Source organism: Panthera pardus, unplaced genomic scaffold (assembly GCF_024362965.1).
Source record: "Panthera pardus isolate Hobbes unplaced genomic scaffold, ASM2436296v1 HiC_scaffold_12, whole genome shotgun sequence".
Taxonomy (NCBI): domain Eukaryota; kingdom Metazoa; phylum Chordata; class Mammalia; order Carnivora; family Felidae; genus Panthera; species Panthera pardus.
The window spans coordinates 13,553,319-13,571,397 of record NW_026526677.1 but is presented as its reverse complement, the minus strand read 5'-3'; positions in this window follow the sequence as shown (position 1 = coordinate 13,571,397).

The window sequence follows — 18,079 nt, the reverse complement described above, 5'->3', positions numbered from 1 at the left end:
AAAGGCTTACAAAGAGAAACGTCAACAAATGTCAGTAGCATTCTTTACAAGGGGTAGTTCTATGGAAACTCATAATAGTCATTTTTATGTTTATAAAGGACAGGCCTGCAAATGAGAGATTGGATACATTTACTCTTTAACCATCATGAATACAGAAATGGCAGAAAGAAATAGGAACAGAGGATTCATGTTTGGGGTTAAATGAAGCGAAGAAATTTCCAGATCATGTAATTCATATAATCATATCATATAATTCAAAACAGAAATATAATGGTTTGGGAGGCACTGAGATGCCCTTCCTTTGAGATTAATTAATATCAATCAAATATTGTATAGGAACTTTCCATGGAAATCAAAAGAAAACTAAGTATCCACTCTAGTCTCAACTGACTCGATCATTAGCGGCAATGTTACCATACATTTCCATGAATATACGAATGTATTTTGTTCATTGAAATAAAATTATTTCCCCTAATTGCCTGTAATGTTTATAAACCTATTTAAGGCATAAATTCTGACAGGTGATCTCTATGTTATTAACACAATGTGTGAAATGCTTACCATTTTTATTGTTACAAAATTTTTAAGTATTTTTCTGACTCATTAACTGAGTAAAAACACATCAAGCTGTTTAAAATGACAGTAAGAAACACAAGGTGTGGGATTATCCGTAAGAAAGAGTCCAGATTCATATGTTTGTTACGAGGTCAAATAATTTCCTACATTAAAAAAAAATTCACACTTTGAAGATAGAGTGATTAAGATGTGAACCCTGAAATGCTACAGTGACAAAACAATAGTTAATATAATGTTTGTGCCCCCTGAGTTTATCATTACTTGAGAATTATCTGTGGAATGCATTTTCCACAGGGCAATTGCTTATTAATGGCAGCACTAAAATCAATCGCGGGAAATAGTGCCTAGGCATAAAAAGAAAGCCCACTTTTCAAAGCAGTGTTTGATAAATCCAAGACGACATATGCCGCAGCATTTCAGAGAAAGCTCCCTTCTTCACTGAGAGCTGAAGTGGTTGGAAAAACACTGCTTTCGTTTCATGCCTAACACAGTTCAAAATCTACGTGCAATGGCAGGCAGTGGTTGTGGACATTTGTGGACCCACCGGGGAGGGCGTTTGGTGAGGGGAACGTGCTTCCATCCTTCCATTGCTCAGCATGCAAACAGGAATAAGACTCCGCCTCCCCCATAAGGGGGACAATTTCTATGACCTTTGCATTTCTACATTCGGTGACCCGAGAATTTACCTGGACGTTGAAGTATCAGAGAAGAAGATCCGGCTTAAAATCAGGATCAAAACCTCAGTTATTTAGTGACCTGAAGAGCTGGACTAAACCAAAGACCACTCTCTCTGGGGTACCTGGGACAATGAGTTTATGTTCCCACAGATCAGGTTCATTCTGAAGTCTTGCTAGTGTATTTCAAAACTTGCTGTTAATCAATATGCAGGATACTCATTTCTTTAAGTTCATAGTACCCCTGGCTGAGTTCAAGGTAAATCAAAGCACAGACTTTTCAAAGAAGGAGATGTCATTGTGCACGGAAATGGTTGGGAAATATTTCATGGGCAGATTGGTTTGGAAAGGTGGACAAGTTTGAGATGACCTGAAATTGAGAGGAAAGACATTTCAGGTAGAACTAAGGAGATGAACAGAGGCAGGGAGGCAGGAACATTCAACTTGATTGGAATAAAGCTTCATGAAGGAGAGAAGAAAATATCACATTGAGGGAATAGTGGCATAGGCAGAATAATGGTCTCCAGTGATATCCACCTCTTAACCCCAGGGACCAGTGATCATGTCACCTTGCATGGTAAAAAGTGACTTTACCCATGTTATTAACTTAAGGACCTTGGAATGAGGAGATTATCTGTGAGCCCTTCTCAGGAGATGTAAGTACGGAACATGGGCAGATATGCAACTTTGCAGGTTTTGAAGATGAAGGAAGGGGCCATCAGCTAAGAAATGTGGGCAAGGTTTAATAGCTGGAGAAAGCGGGAACATTTTCCTCTAGAGATTCCAGGAAGCAATGCAATCCTGCCAACACCTGATTGTAGTCTGGTGAGACCCATGTAGGACTCCTTAGCCTGCAGAGCATTAAATCAATACATTGTGTATACAACATTGTGTTGTTTTAGCCGCTGAACTTGTGGTAATTTGTCAGGACAGCATTGAGAAACTAAAACACATAGGTTGGATGACCTCAGTCACCACTTTCTCTCAAAAACCTTCTATGATCCCCTAAAAGGGTTATGATCTCCCACCTCTGAAACTGCTATAGCATTTCCCCAGTAGCTCGTCTCCACTGTCATCTGACTTTTAGAGTCAAGGACATGGTCTTACAATGGTCTATATCCTATGAAGTCCTGATGTCAGAGAGTTGCAGAGAAGACATATTCTGTAAGCATTTTTGAGCAACGTGTAAATTAAAGCAAAAATATTTCACAATCCATAATAATTTGAATGTAGGATTTAAATTATCATACACTTTGCTTAAAGAAGGTAGAATAGGGGCACGTGCATGGTTCAGTTAGTTAAGCATCTGATTCTTGATTCCAGCTCAGTTCATGACCTCAGGGTTTGTGGGTTCATGCCCTGCATCAGGCTCCGTGCTAACTGTGGGCCTGTTTGAGATTCTCCCTCTTTCGCTGTCCCTCCTCAGCTCTGTCTCTCTCCCTCTCTCTCTCTCACTCAAAATAAATAAATGAACTTAATTTTTTTAATCAAGTAGTATAAAGCCATTTTGCCCCATTCTTCTACTTGAAACCAACCAAAACTGGTAAGGAAACGGACAATAACAACAAGAAAAGATAAAGAAAATGACACTTTATGAAACTTCAAGAGAAGGAAATGATATGATATGTAAAAGATGATAAAGCAAATTCTCTTACAGGAAAATGCTTCACTTTGACATTGAGAAAAATTTTCCCTCTGAAGGATGTAAACTCTAAAAAGAAAAAGATATAACTACTTAATATAATGGCTAGCTAACTGGCTGACTAGAGGTGGTCGTCAAGAGGATGTAGCTACCCATTGACCATCTAGCTGAACCTGGGCAATCAGAGGCTCTGAGGCCCCCACCCACCGTCCTTGGAATATACACTCTGTCCACTTGTCCCACAGCGGGAGCTGTTTTCAAGGAGGCAGCCTCAAGGGAGTAATGCGTTTTTGAGACCATCTGGATGGCATATGTGACTGAACACACTGAAGGCCCCTATATAAACGTTTAAGGGGGCGCCCGGGAGGCTCTGTCGGTTAAGTGTCCAACTCGATTTTAGCTCAGGTCATGATCTCATGGTTCCTGGGTTTAAGCCCCGCATCCGGCCCTGCACTGACCGCATGGAGCCCACTTGAGATCTTCTGTCTTCCTCTCTCTTTCTCTAACCCTCCACTGCTCATGCTCTCTCTCTATCTCTCTCAAAAAATTAATAAACTTTAAAACGTTGAAGAATGAAATTGATTTTAAGAAATCCTAGATGGGGAGGGAGGGAAGATGGCGGCGTAGGAGGACGCTGGGCTCACCGCGTGTCCTGCTGATCACTTAGATTCCACCTACACCTGCCTAAATAACCCAGAAAACCACCAGAAGACTAGCAGAACAGAGTCTCCAGAACCAAGCACAGACGAGAGGCCCATGGAAGAGGGTAGGAAGGGCAGAGAGGCGGTGCACGTTCCATGGACTGGCGGGAGGGAGCCGGGGCAGAGGGGCAGCCTGCTGGCCAAGCAGAGCCCCTGAGTCTGGCTGGCAAAAGCGGAGGGGCCAGACAGAGTGTGTTCCGACAACAAGCGGGACCTAGCGTCTGGGAGGTCATAAGTTAACACCTCTGCTCGGAAAGTAGGAAGGCTGGAGGACAAAGGGAGGGAGAGTTGCTGAGCCCCCAGATGACAGAGCTCAGTTTGTTGGGGAACAAGGCACTAGCCAGTGCCATCTCCCTCGCCCATCCCCCAGCCAATATCCCAAAGGGAACCAGTTCCTGCCAGGGAACTTGCTCGCTCCGCGCAAACACCCAACTCTGTGCTTCTGCGGAGCCAAACCTCTGGCAGTGGATCTGACTCCCTCCCGCTGCCACAGGGCCCCTCCTGAAGTGGATCACCTAAGGAGAAGCGAGCTAAGCCTGCCCCTCCTGCCCCCGTGCACCTTGCCTACCCACTGCAGCTAATACGCCAGATCCCCAGAACCACAAGCCTGGCAGTGTGCAAGTAGCCCAGACGGGCCACGCCACCCCACAGTGAATCCCGCCCCTAGGAGAGGGGAAGAGAAGGCACACACCAGTCTGACTGTGGCCCCAGAGGTGGGCTGGGGGCAGACAGCAGGTCTGACCGAGGCCCCGCCCACCAACGCAAGTTATACACCACAGCACAGGGGAAGTGCCCTGCAGGTCCGCACCACTCCAGGGACTATCCAAAATGACAAAACTGAAGAATTCCCCTCAAAAAAATCTCCAGGAAATAACAACAGCTAATGAACTGATCAAAAAGGATTTAAATAATATAACAGAAAGTGAATTTAGAATAATAGTCATAAAATTAATCGCTGGGCTTGAAAACAGTATAGAGGACAGCAGAGAATCTATTGCTACAGAGATCAAGGGACTAAGGAACAGTCAGGAGGAGCTGAAAAACGCTTTAAACGAAATGCAAAATAAAATGGAAATGACCACGGCTCCGATGGAAGAGGCAGAGGAGAGAATAGGTGAACTAGAAGATAAAATTATGGAAAAAGAGGAAGCTGAGAAAAAGAGAGATAAAAAAATCCAGGAGGATGAGGGGAAAATTAGAGAACTAAGTGATACACTAAAAAGAAATAATATACGCATAATTGGTATCCCAGAGGAGGAAGAGAGAGGGAAACATGCTGAAGGGGTACTTGAAGAAATAATAGCTGAGAAATTCCCTGAACTGGGGAAGGAAAAAGGCATTGAAATCCAAGAGGCACAGAGAACTCCCTTCAGATGTAACTTGAATTGATCTTCTGCACGACATATCATAGTGAAACTGGCAAAATACAAGGATAAAGAGAAAATTCTGAAAGCAGCAAGGGATAAACGTGCCTTAACATATAAAGGGAGACCTATAAGACTCCTGACTGATCTCTCTTTTGAAACTTGGCAGGCCAGAAAGGATTGGCAGGAGATCTTCAATGTGCTGAACAGAAAAAATATGCAGGCGAGAATCCTTTATCCAGCAAGTCTGTCATTTAGAATAGAAGTAGAGATAAAGGTTTTCCCAAACAAACAAAAACTGAAGGAATTTGTCACCACTAAACCAGCCCTACAAGAGATCCTAAGGGGGATCCTGTGAGCCAAAGTACCAGAGACATCGCTACAAGCATAAAACATACAGACATCACAATGACTCTAAACCCGTATCTTTCTATAATAACACTGAATGTAAATGAATTAAATGCGCCAACCAAAAGACATAGGGTGTCAGAATGGATAAAAAAACAAGACCCATCTATTTGCTGTCTACAAGAGACTCATTTTAGACCTGAGGACACCTTTAGATTGAGAGTGAGGGGATGGAGAACTATTTATCATGCTCCTGGAAGCCAAAAGAAAGCTGGAGTAGCCATACTTATATCAGACAAACTAGACTTTAGCTTAAAGGCTGTAACAAGAGATGAAGAAGGGCATTATATAATAATCACAGGGTCTATCCATCAGGAAGAGCTAACAATTATAAATGTCTATGCGCCGAATACCGGAGCCCCCAAATATATAAAACAATTACTCATAAACATAAGCAACCTTATTGATAACAATGTGGTAATTGCAGGGTCTTTAACACTCCACTTACAGAAATGGATAGATCATCTAGACACATGGTAAATAAAGACACAAGGGCCCTGAATGATACATTGGACCAGATGGACTTGACAGATATATTTAGAACTCTGCATCCCAAAGCAACAGAATATACTTTCTTCTCGAGTGCACATGGAACATTCTCCAAGATAGATCACATACTGGGTCACAAAATAGCCCTTCATAAGTATACAAGAATTGAAATTATACCATGCATACTCTCAGACCACAATGCTATGAAGCTTGAAATCAACCACAGGAAAAAGTCTGGAAAACCTCCAAAAGCATGGAGGTTAAAGAACACCCTACTAACGAATGAGTGGGTCAACCAGGCAATTAGAGAAGAAATTTAAAAATATATGGAAACAAACGAAAATGAAAATACAACAATCCAAATGCTTTGGGATGCAGCGAAGGCCGTCCTGAGGGGAAAATACATTGCACTCCAGGCCTATCTCCAGAAACAAGAAAAATCCCAAATACAAAATCTAACAGCACACCTAAAGAAATAGAAGCAGAACAGCAATGGCAGCCTAAACCCAGCAGAAGAAGAGAAATAATAAAGATCAGAGCAGAAATAAACAATATAGAATCTAAAAAAACTGTAGAGCAGATCAATGAAACCAAGAGTTGGTTTTTTGAAAAAATAAACAAAATTGACAAACCTCTAGCCAGGCTTCTCAAAAAGAAAAGGGAGATGACCCAAATAGATAAAATCATGAGTGAAAATGGAATGATTACAACCAATCTCTCAGAGATACAAACAATTATCAGGGAATACTATGAAAAATTATATGCCAACAAATTGGACAACCTGGAAGAAATGGACAAATGCCTAAACACCCACACTCTTCCAAAACTCAATCAGGAGGAAATAGAAAGCTTGAACAGACCCATAACCAGCGAAGGAATTGAATCGGTTATCAAAAATCTCCCAACAAATAAGAGTCCAGGACCAGATGGCTTCCCAGGGGAGTTCTACCAGAACTTTAAAGCAGAGATAATACCTATCCTTCTCAAGCTATTCCAAGAAATAGAAAGGGAAGGAAAACTTCCAGACTCATTCTATGAAGCCAGTATTTTTTGATTCCTAAACCAGACAGAGACCCAGTAAAAAAAGAGAACTACAGGCCAATATCCCTGATGAATATGGATGCAAAAATTCTCAATAAGATACTAGCAAATCGAATTCAACAGCATATAAAAAGAATTATTCACCATAATCAAGTGGGATTCATTCCTGGGATGCAGGGCTGGTTCAACATTCACAAATCAATCAACGTGATACATCACATTAATAAAAGAAAAGATAAGAACCATATGATCCTGTCAATCGATGCAGAAAAGGCCTTTGACAAAATTCAGCAACATTTCTTAATAAAAACGCTTGAGAAAGTCGGGATAGAAGGAACATACTTAAACATCATAAAAGCCATTTATGAAAAGCCCACAGCTAACATCATCCTCAATGGGGAAAAACTGAGAGCTTTTTCCCTGAGATCAGGAACATGACAGGGATGCCCACTCTCACCACTGTTGTTTAACATAGTGTTGGAAGTTCTAGCATCAGCAATCAGACAAAAAAAGGGAATCAAAGGCATCAAAATTGGCAAAGATGAAGTCAGGCTTTCACTTTTTGCAGATGACATGATATTATACATGGAAAATCCAATAGACTCCACCAGAAGTCTGCTAGAACTGATACATGAATTCAGCAAAGTGCAGGATACAAAATCAATGTACAGAAGTCAGTTGCATTCTTATACACTAATAATGAAGCAACAGAAAGACAAATAAAGAAACTGATCCCATTCACAATTGCACCAAGAAGCATAAAATACCTAGGAATAAACCTAACCAAAGATGTAACAGATCTGTATGCTGAAAACTATAGAAAGCTTATGAAGGTAATTGAAAAAGATATAAAGAAATGGAAACACATTCCCTGCTCATGGATTGGAAGAATAAATATTGTCAAAATGTCAATACTACCCAAAGCTATCTACACATTCAATGCAATCCCAATCAAAAATTGCACCAGCATTCTTCTCGAAACTAGAACAAGCCATCCTAAAATTCATATGGAACCACAAAAGGCCCCGAATAGCCAAAGTAATTTTGAAGAAGAAGACCAAAGCAGGAGGCATCACAATCCCAGACTTTAGCCTCTACTACAAAGCTGTAATCATCAAGACAGCATGGTATTGGCACAAAACAGACACATTGACCAATGGAATAGAATAGAAACCCCAGAACTAGACCCACAAACGTATGGCCAACTAATCTTTGACAAAGCAGGAAAGAACATCCAATGGAAAAAAGACAGTCTCTTTAACAAATGGTGCTGAGAGAACTGGACAGCAACATGCAGAAGGTTGAAACTAGACCACTTTCTCACACCATTCACAAAAATAAACTCAAAATGGATAAAGGACCTGAATGTGAGACAGGAAACCATCAAAACCCTAGAGGAGAAAGCAGGAAAAGACCTCTCTGACCTCAGCCGTAGCAATCTCTTACTCGACACATCCCCAAAGGCAAGGGAATTAAAAGCAAAAGTGAATTACTGGGACCTTATGGAGATAAAAATCTTCTGCACAGCAAAGGAAACAACCAACAAAACTAAAAGGCCACCAACGAATGGGAAAAGATATTTGCAAATGACATATCGGAAAAAGGGCTAGTATCCAAAATCTATAAAGAGCTCACCAAACTCCACACCCGAAAAACAAATAACCCAGTGAAGAAATGGTCAGAAACATGAATAGACACTTCTCTAAAGAAGACATCCGGATGGCCAACAGGCACATGAAAAGATGCTCAACGTCGCTCCTCATCAGGGAAATACAAATCAAAACCACACTCAGATATCACCTCACGCCAGTCAGAGTGGCCAAAATGAACAAATCGGGAGACTATAGATGCTGGCGAGGATGTGGAGAAACGGGAACCCTCTTGCACTGTTGGTGGCAATGCAAACTGGTGCAGCCACTCTGGAAAACAGTGTGGAGGTTCCTCAAAGAATTAAAAATAGACCTACCCTATGACCCAGAAGTAGCACTGCTAGGAATTTACCCAAGGGATACAGGAGTACTGATGCATAGGGGCACTTGTACCCCAATGTTTATAACAGCACTCTCAACAATAGCCAAATTATGGAAAGAGCCTAAATGTCCATCAACTGATGAATGAATAAAGAAATTGTGGTTTATATACACAATGGAGTACTACGTGGCAATGAGAAAGAATGAAATATGGCCCTTTGTAGCAACGTGGGTGGAACTGGAGAGTGTGATGCTAAGTGAAATAAGCCATACAGAGAAAGACAGATACCATATGTTTTCACTCTTATGTGGATCCTGAGAAACTTAACAGAAACCCATGGGGGAGGGGAAGGTGGAAAAAAAAGTTAGAGATGGAGGGAGGCAAACCATAAGAGACTCTTAAAGACTGAGAATAAACTTGGGTTGATGGGGGGGTGGGAGGGAGGGGAAAGTGGGTGATGGGCATTGAGGAGGGCACCTGTTGGGATGAACACTGGGTGTTGTATGGAAGCCAATTTGACAATAAATTTCATATTAAAACAAAAACAAAAACAAAAAACAACACACCTATGCTCTGGAGGGTGGGAGACACAACACAAACACACAAACACCTATTAGGATTCAGGAACTTGAAATGTTGGGTGAGTTTTACAGGTCCAGTGGTTAGGGGTATGCTAGAATACTCCATTCAAAGTAAAATTTATGAAGAAAGAACCAGAGGGTCCCAGTAGGCCTCTTTGGGTCTTGGAGGCAGCCTATTCCACAGCTAGGAATAGATCTCCAACAAGGATACCAAATGGCACAGAAGGCTGTAGGCATTAAGTGGGATGCAGAACAGGAGAGGCTCTGCAGCAGGTCCAGGTATAGTGCAAGCAGCCCTGCCCCTTGGGCCACGTGATACAACAGGATCTATAAGGAAAGTGATGGTCATGGGAAAAAAGCAACATGGAGCTTATTACAAACCTCGGTGGGAATGCTGCTGGTCCTGAGCTTCAGGAGCCATTCTATACCATTGGCAAAAAGATGCTATGGCTTTTGAGAAAGAGCTCCTGGTATGTTTGTGGGCCGTAATAAAGAGCGAAGTCTTGCCCAGAGCCACCATGTGAGCATGTATCCAAGATTTCCCTAAGGCCTTGCGTCCCGTCAGATACTCCAATAAATAAAGTAAAATGGGAAAAGCAGCAACCTATCATAAGATGAAAATGGTACATCCTAGTGGATCCCAAGTAGGACCCAAGGGATGATTAAGCTGCAATGCATATGTGTATGAATAAAACCTCCCCTTTCCTATCTCCAATGCAACTCCTATTGAAGTAATCAATGTCAACAGATTGCTGTGCATCCTTTAGAGTTCTCCCTATGCTCATTTACAACACCTGCATGCACATGCACATTTATTATATATCTTTGGTCCTTGTTCTTAATGAGTATAGCTACACTTTGATCTTCAGCTTGATTTTTTTCCAACTAACAGTGACTACATATGATAGTTCTCTCCAGGTTAGTCCATTATTACCTAATCTGGTCTTTTAATTTGCTGTGCATTTCACACACACATACACATGAAAATTTACTTTTCTTATAATGATAGACATATAGACCATTTCTTTTATTTTAATTTTCCATGCATAATGCTGAAATATACGTAATCTTATTCTTTTGCATTTATATTTCTCCAGACCAGATTTCTAAAGAAGGATTTATAAGTTGCCATATAACTTTATACATATATATAAATATATATAAATATATATATAATATATAAATATATATAATATATATAAATATATATATATATAATATATATAATATATATAAATATATATATATTGTATATATATATTATATATATATATATAAATTACCAGTTTCTTTGAGGAAATGGACTATTTGTACTATCAGCAGAAAATAAGAGTGTACACAGCCAAATAGGAACTTCACCATCATTGAAAATTAACAATATTTCATCTACATTGTCAGGCACTGCAATGACATTTTAATTTCATTTCCTTTACTTCACCAATGGTGATAGTGAAACTTTTTGACATACTTTTCTGACATATGGATCCCCATTTCTGTGAGTTGCCTGTTCATTTATTTGCCCATTTATCTAGTTTCTTTTTTCTTTGAATTTTAGACTGTTGTCCAATTTATTAGGGATATTACCTCATTGTTTAGCATATGTGCACAAACATTTTCTCTTGCTTTATTATTTCCCTTTTTAATATCGTTTGTGGTACTCTGAACTGATGTCTTGGCTTTGATAACAAGTAATCTGGTAAATGCTGGACAGCAAAGTGGAAATGTGATGACAAGTGTATAGAAAATTAGACATCTGTTGAACCCAAATAAGATATTATTATTTTATGTGATTCCTATACATTATATAAACTACTTTTAAGATACCCTGAAGTCTGGTAAGAAATATTAATTATAGTAATAAGAAATAAAAAATGCCAAATACGGAATACTTTATACAGGGAGCACCATGAAGAAAATATTACTTTTTGTCTCATTAGTTCAGGAAGAAAATATCAAACGTTTTCGAAGGTGACAATCACTATGTAGGATAATTTATATGAAAAAGATCTGGTTTTAAATAACATTTATTATCACTTCAATTAATAATTACACAATAATTATATGTGAAGCTTGATATATAAATAGTGACTGTATTCAGGTGATTATTTTATCGTTGTCATGATTATTTGCTCTATGCTATACCAGTAAGTTTTCAGTAGTTACATAGACAATTCTAGGCTTATGTTAGGAGCATCAGCTATGGTATAAATGTCTTCATTTATGCCTGTCTAAATATACTAATATAGGTATGAGGGTTAGGGGCTAGTATAGAGAGGTTGCTTCTAGTTTTGGTACAACCACTCTTTCCTTTTTTCTTTCTTTTCTTCTTTCTTTCTTTCTTTCTTCCTTCTTTCCTTCCTTCCTTCCTCCCTCTCTTTCTTTCTTTCTTTCTTTCTTTCTTTCTTTCTTTCTTTCTTTCTTTTCTTTCTTTCTTATTTATTTGAATATAAGTCGTTTTGAGTCTTTTACAAGACAAGGAGGATGATCTTTATGCCCCTTTCATACCTACATTCTGTGATCTTAGAAATCCTCATGGACATTGCAGTATCTCTGTATTACACAAAAATAAACAGGAAATTCAGTTTTAAAAAAAGTCACACAAGCCACCTGTTTAGTGTCCTGAGAATGTGAGCAAAACGCCAAAGTCTGCTCTCTCTAGAGAGCCTGTGCTAGGAAGGTTATTTTCCTGACATTCAAACTCATTCTGATGTTCCTCCACCAGATTTCAAAAACTTCATACTATCCAAAATGCTATGTATTCACTTCTTTAAGGACATCCTTCATGTAGCTCCTTTACCTGCTTCAAAGGAAATTATCATTTTCTACAAGAATGGAACACTCAACTTCCTTCGTGGTGGTACCAAAAAAGTAATATAGACACTACATAAAGGAATCATGAAGATGTTTGAGAAGGTTAAAAAGATAAAATTTAAAAATAAGGTATAACTGAGGTGCCAGGTGGCTCAGTCCATTAAGTGTCCAACTCTTGATTTAGGCTCAGGTCATGATCTCATGGTTCATGAGTTCAAGCCCTGCATCAGGTCCTGTGCTGACAGCACAAAGACTACTTGGGATTCTCTCTCTCCCTTTCTCTCTCTGCCCCTCCCCCACTCATTCTCTCTCTCTCTCTCTCTCTCTCTCTCAAAATAAGTAAAAACTTAAAAAATAAGAATAAGCTACAAATTCAAAATATTTATGAAAAACATGATTACTAAGGAATAAAGGAAGATCTAACATACAAATATTTGATATCTCTGAAGAAGATAGATATCATACGTAAAAAAATTACTAAAACATAAGATAATCTGTATTTATGGAGTAAAAGTGCACAATATGTCTTAAGGAATAAAAGTCTAGTAAAGTGGCTGGACTTTTTTTCTTAACTGAAGTGGAAAACAATCTGATTATTCTAAAAATGTTCCATAATTTCATTCCACCTACATTCATTACAGTAAATAGTCTTATAAATGGACCCAATATTGGACAGCTGTTGGACTTATAGGAAATGGTGATATGACAATAATAATATAATCAATAATGACATTAATATGATTAATAATAATATAGTAATATAATTAACACAAAATTGAAATGAAAGAAAACATAGTTTTACAGGTTCTCTTGCCCACCAAACTCTTCACCTCAGTATAGAGAGTTATTAAATACTGATTAAATGTGATAATCACAGTATTTTATATGTAGGTATATTCTGCGATATAGGGAATTTGCCACTAGGAGTATTAAAGATAATAATATAATATATCAAATCAGCCTATGGAAGGAAAATAAAAAATATAAATATAAGAAAAGTCCCATATTAACTAATTAACTAATATTAACATCTTTAATACTGATATAGTTTTAAAGCAATAATTCAAAAAACTTCAGTGTATACAATTCTAAACATTAACTTCAGAAATTATGAAAATGAATTATACCACTTTAAAATTATTAGAATAAATGTAAATATGTTACAGATGCCTCAAAACATGAAAAGTCATACTATAAAGTAAAATATTTTTAAAGAAATATTAAAAGAAGAAAGTCTTAAGAATGGAATGGCACAGCTAACATGAAACCTCTTTATTGTTGCATTAGTTAAAATAGCAAAAGATTGGAAATAACTCTTTATCAATATTTCAAAGGTTACCTACATAATTTTTTAAATAAGTTAGAGCTATGTGTTTTGAAGTGACACATACCTATAAAATATTCAACTTAAAAAATCAAGGAGCTAAATCACATGATCATCTCATAAACTACACACACACACACACACACACACACACAACATTTCACAAAATACAACATCCTTTCCAAATGAAATCTCTTAACATATTTGTTACAGAAGGAACATACAGCAACATAATGAAGACCATATATAACAAACTCACAGCTAATATTATACTCCATGAAGAAATATAGAAAGTTTTCCTCTAAGATCAGGAACAAGACAACAATGCTCACTTACACCACCTTTATTCAACATAGTACTGGAAGGCCTAGTTATACCAATTAGACAAGACAGAAATACAAGACATCCAAATTGGAAAGGAAGAACTGAATTGTCTCTGGGTTTGTTGATTAAATGCCTTTATATGTAGAAAATCCCAAAGAGCCCATTAAAAAATTAAGAGCTAATCAACAACTCAGTAAAGTCAAAGGATACTAAAGCAACATACAGGAATCAGTTGAATTCCTTTACACTAATGAGAAACATGTGAAAAAGAAATAAAAATGTCCCATTCACAATAGCATCAAAAACAATCAAATACTTATGAATAAAATCAACCAAGGAGGTGAAAGATATGGCAATGAAAAAATACAAGACTGCCGAAAGAAGTCAAAGAAAATACAAATAAAAAGACATTCCATTTTCATGGATCAGAAGAATATTGTTAACTAAACTATGGATGCAGCCCAAGTGTCCATTGACAGATGAATGGATAAAGATGTGGTATATATATGTGCAATGGAATATTACTTGGCCACAAAAAGAATTAAATCTTGCCATTTGCAACAACATGACTGCATCTAGAGAGTATAAAGCTAAGCGAATAAGTCTAAGAAAGACAAATACCATGTGATTTAACTTATATGTGTAATTTAAGACACAAAAAAATGAACAAAATAAAAAGAGAGACAAATCAAAAAAACAGACTCTTAGTTATACAGAATATTTACCAGAGAAAGTGGTATAATTCATTTTCATAATTTCTGAAGTTAATGTTTAGAATTGTATACACTGAAGTTTTTTGAATTATTGCTTTAAAACTATATCAGTATTAAAGATGTTAATATTAGTTAATTAGTTAATATGGGACTTTTCTTATATTTATATTTTTTATTTTCCTTCCATAGGCTGATTTTGATATATTATATTTACCCACCAGAGTGGGTGGGGGATGAGTGAAATAGGTGAAAGGGATTAAGAGTACACTTATCTTGATGAGCGCTGAATACTATATGGAATTGTTGAATCCCTATATTGTATACCTGAAACTAATATAACACTGTGATGTAAACTACACTGGAATTAAAACTTAATATAAATAAATAAATAAATAAATAAATAAATAAATAAATAGAATTTTAAATGGGCATAAGAACTAAATAGACATTTTTCCAAGAAGACCACAAGACAAGTGGAAAGATGCTCAGCATCACTAATTGTCAGGAAAATAAAAATCAAAACCATAAGCAGATACCACCTCATACTTGTTAGAATGGCTATATCATCAAGACGAAAAGAGGCAACAGGTGCTGGTGAGGATTAGAGAAAAGGGAACCCTTATACATTGTTGGTGGGAATGTAATTTGGTCCAACCACCAAGAAAAACAGTATGGAGGCTCCTCCCGAATTAAAAATAGATCTACTGTACAATCTAGAATTGCATTGCTGGGTATACACCTAAAGGAAATGAAAACAGGACTTTGAGAAGATATCTGTACTCCCGTGTTTATCGCAGCATTATTTACAATAACCAAGTTATATATGGAAACACCTAACTGCTCATCAATGGAATATTATTCAGCCATGAGAAAGAAGAATATCCTGCCATTTGCAACAACATGGATAGACTACTATTTTACCCATGCTCAGTATAATGAATATAGATAACAATGTCCTGCTATAATTATGTAATGTGATAAATAGCACCACATGGCAGTCATATTACAATATAAAAATGTATTAAATTAACACATTGTCCATCTTAAATTTATAAAATGTTATATGTCAGATTCATTCAATAAATTAAATGTGAGGAGTAGAGATGTGTATAAGGTAAGCTTTCCTTTATATTATTTGTAAAAGTGCATACATATGTTCAAATATGCATGCTTTTGTATGCAGAGAAAAATCTGTTGATAAGAAATCTCTTCATAGGAATCTGTTTGAAATGAAAGTGAAATTTACATTGATTTGTATTTTCATTATGCAATGTAAATTTTGCACTACTCACAGTCATATTTATAATTGGAAAATAACAAACCTTAGAAATTATGTTGGAAGGAATATTTAATCAGATGAAAAAACATTCATATTTTTATTAATCTAAAAAAGAATATAAAAAGTATATATAGCATGCATCATATGACTAAGGAATTACATTCAAATCTACTATTTTATCCATGTTTTTACCTCTATACCTCTATACCTCTTACCTCTATACCTTTATTATAATTTCAAATTCTACCTAAAGTTTTTTTAAAAAGTAACATGTAAGCCACTAGCCATAAAGCAAAAAAATTCACTTCTCTAGAAAATGTATATGTATTTCATCAGGAATAATACAGGTGTGGGTAACTGTGGTCTAACTTGAAGTGGCTTCGGATTATTGATGTCCCACCTACCTTCTTCAATTCACTGCTGCATAATCCCTTTTGTGTCCACCATTTAATCTTTGGGATGTAGCAAAGAGGTAGATTTATAAGGTACTGCTGTCTCAATAAATGAAAATATAATACCTTACCCTCATATTCCCAGCTGTTGAGTCATATTTGTAGTTTCCCCTGACCTAGAAACAGTCATTTAAAATGAGCCTTAGCCACTTACTCACTGGGCACTCCTACCGCATTATGAGATGGCCTCTCCACTACCGTCAGCAAGAAAGAGGCTTTAAAGACATATCTTCACTAAGCTTCAGGCACCTCAGAAAGTGTAGTGTGTGCACTGTTTCTCTCTGTTACACTGCAGAGCGTGGCTGATTCTGTTGTGTCCCACTCTTACCAGCCAACTTTCACTGCCATCACCTGCATTTCTTTGCCTGAAGATGTCTCTCTCTACTACTTTTCTACTACCCAGCAAGCCAGAAGTGACCCCTAAAAATTAGCACTCCCTAGGAGTAGTTTTCAACCAAAGACTGATTCAAAGAAATGAGAAAAGGAAGCAAAAATGTATAAAAAGCAAATGAGACAGAAAGAAAACAAAAAGCAAGATGGTAGGTTTTAACCCAAGCATATCAATAATCACCCTACATGTAAATAGCTCCAAATAAAGTGTAATAAATAAAGTGTAAACTTGATATTGTGCACAAAGCAAGATCAACAATATGCCACCTATGAGAAACCTACTTTAAATAGGAAGACACAAATAGTTTAATATTGAAAGGCTGGAGAAAGATAAGCATTGCTAATACTAACAAAGGTAGCATGGTACTAACAAAGTTAGATGGTGTGGCTGTATTATATCAGACCAAATATATGTTAGAGCAAAGAAAATTACCAAGATAAAGAAGGTAAGTTCATAATGATAAGGGGTCAATTTATCGAGAAGATATAGCAACTGTATACATTTATGCACTTGATAACATAGCTTCAAAATACCTAAAGTGAATACCAATATAACTAAGGAAATACGAGTGAGTTCACAATGAAAGTTGGGATTTCAACACTGTTATGTCAGTAACTGACAAAATAAGTAGAAAAATATCAGTAAGGGTATAGAAGACTTAGACAACACCATGAACACAAAAATTAGCACTTGTAGAAGACTCTGGCCAGCAATAGCAGAACACATATTGTTATTAAATGTACTTAGAAAATTTACCAAGATCCATTGCCACAAAAAGTCTCAGATTCATCACAGAAAGTATATTCTCTGACCTGAATGTAATTAAATTAGAAAACAAACTAAGATCTTTGGAAAATTCCCACATATTTGAAAAATAAATAAAATAATCTATGAGTAAAAATAACCTCTGAGTTAAATTTTTAAAAATAACTGTAGCAATTATTTTTAACAGAATGAAAACAGCATATCAAAATTAATAAGAAAATATAAAGTTGCACTTACAGGAGATGTCTAGCACTCACCACCAACAAAGAACAAGATGAAAAGTCTTCAATCAGTGACTTCAGATTCTACCTGAGAGAAGCTAGAAAAAGAATTGAAAAAAAAAAAAACAAAAAAAACAAAAAAAACAACAAAAAAAAAAACAAGTAAGCAAAATGTGGTAACTAGAATCATGCCCCCTCCCAAAGCTTACAAGTCCTGATCCCTGGAAGCTGTAAATGTTTCTTGATTTGGTTAAACATTTTCTCTGGTATAATTAAATTGAAGACCTGAGATAAAGAGGTTATCCTGGGTATCTAGGTGGGACCTAAATGCAATAAAGTATTCTTATAAGAG